Source organism: Salvelinus namaycush, chromosome 14, assembly GCF_016432855.1.
Source record: "Salvelinus namaycush isolate Seneca chromosome 14, SaNama_1.0, whole genome shotgun sequence".
Classification (NCBI taxonomy): domain Eukaryota; kingdom Metazoa; phylum Chordata; class Actinopteri; order Salmoniformes; family Salmonidae; genus Salvelinus; species Salvelinus namaycush.
Window position 1 is genome coordinate 32,811,330 of NC_052320.1, and position 5,326 is coordinate 32,816,655.

A 5,326-nucleotide genomic window follows, 5' to 3' on the forward strand; every position below is an offset into this window, starting at 1 on the left:
TACCGGTTGAGCAGAGGTTGCACAAGAGTCTGGTCAAAGAGCAAACTACTCTGTCACCCGACGTGGTGAGCATGCAAAATCAAACGCACTTGATATCAAGAGCGCCATCCAATCAGCATGAAGACAGTTTTTCATTATGCTGGGAAATGTAGTTCAGCAGAGGTTACCTAGAGGGGATTCGATTATCTGTCCCGGGTTATCCCGATGTGAGGAGTTTTATATGGTGAAAAGTGAGTGCATTCGTTTTGGAACTAGTTGCCGCGTTCAAAACAACTGAGAACTCGGAAATTTCAGACTTCAGTGCATTCAAGACAACTGGGAACTCAGGAAAAAAAACTAGCTCAGACTGGGAAAAATCAATTTGAACAGTCATCCAACTAGCATTTCCTAATTAAGAACTCGGGCCGCATTTACCGGGGTAACTTGCCCCTGGAGGTGCCAGTTAACATTCAGGAGCAAAAGTTTTTCAATAGTTGTTTTTAATTTATACCCCAAAAATATTAATTGGAATATAATATTGGAATATAACCAATATCATTAAATAACATTGGAATATAACATGTAATAACTATAACTGAACTAATTAATTCAGTGTAACATTGATGTGGCAACTGTCTTATGCTCTGCTATTGCACAATTCTAATTTGTACATAGGTCACAAATAAAGCCGTTTTGCCTGTTCACGTCATGGGCCATAGCCCGGTGCACTGCCGCTCAGGTTAATAGAACTCCCTCATTGTTATAATGTGAAACATGGTTATAGGTCTGTAAAGCAAATATTCAGAAGAAGATTTGGGGAATTGGCGTCTCCAGGAAACCATATTTCACATTATAACAATGAGGGAGTTCTATTAACCTGAGCTGCAGTGCACCGGGCTATGGCCGGTATATATATAACAAATTGGAATGTGACAGTGATCTCCGTTATGCCGAATCCTTTCGAGGGTATTTGGGCTCCCGAGTGGCGCAGTGGTGACTGCAGTACCTGGTTCGAATCCAGGCTGCATCACATCCGGCCGTGATTGGAAGTCCGGGTCGTCCGGGTTTGACCGGGGGAGGCCGTCATTGTAAATAAGAATTTGTTATTAACTGACTTGCCTGGTTAAATAAAAAATAAATACAAAAAAAGTGTAGTACTAATAGTGCCCCATAGAATAATTGCGTTGCAGAAGTTTAAAACTATGTAGCCTTCAGACAGGCTATGCACAAGTATAAGACAACGTATTTTCGTTTCAAAGATTTATTGTTAGAACTCTTTTCCCAATGGTTTATCTAGCATTTGCCTCCATGTGCCCCCTAGTGAGTTAGGAAAATGTTTCCCGCTCGTGTGCGCCCAAACCGCGGCTAACACCTCCTCCTGTCACCCGAATCCCACCCAACTCTAAATCTCAATAACACAATCTCGCGGAGGAAGCTCATGACACTTAAAGTTTCCTCGCTTTATCATCTAATGATTTTCTTCGTCGTGAGTGGTCAGCCATTTCTGGAAGGAGAAAAAAAATACTCGATAATGTGTGCTTTTTAATCGATGGCTTGATTTTTTGACGAATGTTACAGATATGAGACATGTTATAAAAAGGATAATAAGCTGTTTATCACTACCACATTATTTTTGGACGTAGTCAAACTGGACCGAGCTCATTTTGTTTGGTAAGTGTTCTTGTCTTTGCAGTTTTCACATAGGCCTAATTATGTTATGGGACGCAGTCACATAGCAAGGCTTAAACAAAGGGCATTAGCCTACAGCTTACAATTATTTCTCTATATCAAAATAATACTTTGAGCGTTACTACATAATTATAGGTCTGTAAAGCAAGTATTCAGAAGAAGATTTGGGAAATTGGCGTCTCCAAAATATTATATTGAACAGAAACGGAAACTCCTGCCAATTATTGTGATATATAAGGGTAAACTGACTTACAAGTCAAGTGGAGTTGTATAAACACCAACAATACAAACTTGCAGAAACAAAACTCGAACATAACCTATCGTTTTTCTGTGAACCCTCCTTGTCAATAAAAAAAATCAATAATGCATTCAAAATATTATACAGTGTTCAGAGTAGGCTACACAATAGCTAGATGTTGATAAGTCTGATAAGAAAATAAAGACTACATTTCAGAAACAATTTTTTTTTTAATTGAGAGGGTTATTGATAACGAAACCTGGAAAAATAAGTTATGAAAATATATTATCATTATTATGGTATTTTATAATAACAATAATAATAGACTAGTAATAATAAGTGACGAATAATAAAAATAAATTATAACAATAATAATGAAAACGTATCATTTTGTTTTCTGCCAGGATGTTTAAATCTACTCCCGTTAAATTGAAATACACTATCATCGTAGATTCAGTTACATTTCACAGATTTAAAAAGCTCGTTAGTCAACCTAATTTGTATTTGTGTAAATAAGGGTTAGACAAATGGCATTTCGAGTTTTCTCCCACAACACTGGTATTAGCCTAGTTCGCTAGAGGGCGATTTACCCAGGAGGAATGGCTTGTATTGTGTATCTATCTAGTCGTTGTCATGGGTGCTGCATGGTGTTTCCAACTTGGGCGTGGAACAGGTGAATTTAAATCAGCATATCCCACGCATCAATGTGCAATTCGATAGGCCTATTTTATTTAGTTGCTTGTTGCCCTTATTGCAATGCATTCAGGATATTTATTGGAATATGGAACAGTTTTTATTTAATATGATATGCCATTTTAATATCACATAAAAGCAAAGGCCCTACACTGCCTCTTACTAAGGATCCCTTATCCACTCATCTTTAATATCTTTGAAATAATAACCTATTCATAAAAAATAAAAACATTTTAATTATAATCACATATGCTTTCATCGCATTTCAATTCTATTCCAAAATTGATATAGCTGCATGGACCTTTCTGTGTAAGTGAAATGTGTGTTGCCTCCACCATGTCCTGATGGAAATCTATTTCTTCATGCTAAATCCCCTGCCATTCCTCAATTACCCCAAGTGCAGTTCTGCACAGTTCTCAAGGCGGCAGCTACCACGGGAATAGCGGGAACCTAATTTAACCAACAAGCAGCTGCTTCAAAATAAGTTCCCAGCTTCAACATGGAAATTCATCTGTCCATAGCCTACCTGCGCGCACGCGTCTGTCTGTTTGTCTGTCAGCGCGCTCGGGCGTGCGTGCGTGTGTGTGTGCGTGTTTGTTTGTTTGTTCAGTGATTACACAAGACTGTTGACATTACAGCAGATCATTTTCACCTTTTAGTGTCTGTGTCATCACGGCAAGCCTATTATGCACAAATTCCCATTTTTTTGCATGCCCAAACGTGCTTTTTTCGCATGGTTATTAATTGCTATATTAGCCTAATTGCTATGCACATGCATTATTATCGACGCGCATCAATAAACTTGATTCTAACAGGGGTTAAACTTTTCCACATTTGTGCGCACAGCTCAACCCCTAAACCCACGAACCTTTGCCACAGTTTTTTTTCTAGCTCTTACAATGTTGCTAAGGAGATATGACGCCTCGTTGTGCGCATTAGTAAATATAGTAAGCTTTATGGCGGTCGAATGGAAGGGACTACGTGTTCAAGAATGAGTTGTGTTGGAGACTATCGAAAACTCAGAAATCCTGTTTTAGGAGAATTTTGCGGTAATATTAACAACACTTTCGCATCAATTAGGAAATGATTGTACAATTTTCTCGTGCTGTGTGTTTCAATAATTTTGAGGAGGCTGTTTTGAGGAATGGAAATTATATTCCAGTTATATTCCAGTTTTGGAAAAATATATTCTCAATTGAATAATATATAATGGCCTATTGTAGCCTCTCATTTGTAATAGACTCTTAGAAACATGGGTTCATAAAGTGGTTCTCTGGCTGTCCCATAGGAGCTTCACCAACTGGTTCTTCGAGGGTTCTTCATTGGGTGAAAGGATTATACATGAAAACAAAAAGGGTTCTACCTGGAAACAAAAAAATGATTATCCTACAGGGACAGGTGATGAAGCCTGCACATGAATGTACAGAATTATGTAACAGGATATAACTGGACATGATGTAGCTTTTACACCATGCTTTTATGACATAATCCTTTTGTCAATATGATGATTTGTTCAGTGCTTATTTGAAGTGTTTGTTGTTATTGTTGTTGTTTACTAAATCATGGCTTTGTCTGGATTATTTTATCATTAGCATACCCATCTGCTTAAACAGCAAAGGTCACTTTTGGTGTGTTTTGTTGTCCATTGCATTGCATAGGCTTTGATTACTTGATCTATGAAACACCTACACTATATATACAAAGAGTATGTGGACACCGCTTCAAATTAGTGGATTCGGCTATTTCAGCCACACGAGTTGCTAATAGGTGTATAAAATCAAGCACACAGCCATGCAATCTCCATAGACAAATATTGGCAGTCGAATGGCCTAACTGAAGAGCTCAGTGACATTCAACGTGGCACCGTCATAGGATGCCACCTTTCCAACAAGTCAGTTTGTCAAATGTCTGCCTTGCTAGAGCTACCCCGGTCAACTGTAAGTGCTGTTATTGTGAAGTGGAAACGTATAGGAGCAACAACGGCTCAACCGCGAAGTGGTAGGTCACACAAGCTCACAGAATGGGATCGCTGGAGCGCATAGCACGTAAAAATCATCTGTCCTCGATTGCAACATTCAGCTACCTAGTTCCAAACTGCCTCTGGAAGCAACGTCAGCACAATAACTGTTTCGTCGGGAGCTTCATGAAAGGGGTTTCCATGGCCGAGCAGCCGCACACAAGCCTAAGATCACCATGGTCAATGCCAGGCGTCGGCTGGAGCGGTGTCAAGCTCACAGCCATTGGACTCTGGAGCAGGGGAAACGCGTTCAGACTAATTTGCGTTTGGCAGATGCATGGAGAACGCTACCTGCCCAAATGCATAGTGCCAACTGTAAAGTTTGGTGGAAGATGAATAATGGTCTGGGGCTTTTCTCATATTTCGGCCTAGGCCCCATAGTTCCAGTGAAGGGAAATCTTAACGCTACAGCATACAATTACATTATAGACGATTCTGTGCGTCCAACTTTGTGGCAACAGTTTGAGGAAGGCCCTTTCCTGTTTCAGCATGACAATGCCCCCGTACACGAAGCGAAGTCCATGTGCTTTTTGTGGTTTGTCAAGATCAGTGTGGAAGAACTTGACTGGCTTGCACAGAGCCCTGACCTCTACCCCATTGAAAACCTTTGGGATGAATTGAAACGCTGACTGCGAGCCAGGCCTAATCGCCCAACATCAGTGCCCAACCTCACTAATGCAATTGTGGCTAAATGAAAGCAAGTCCCCGCA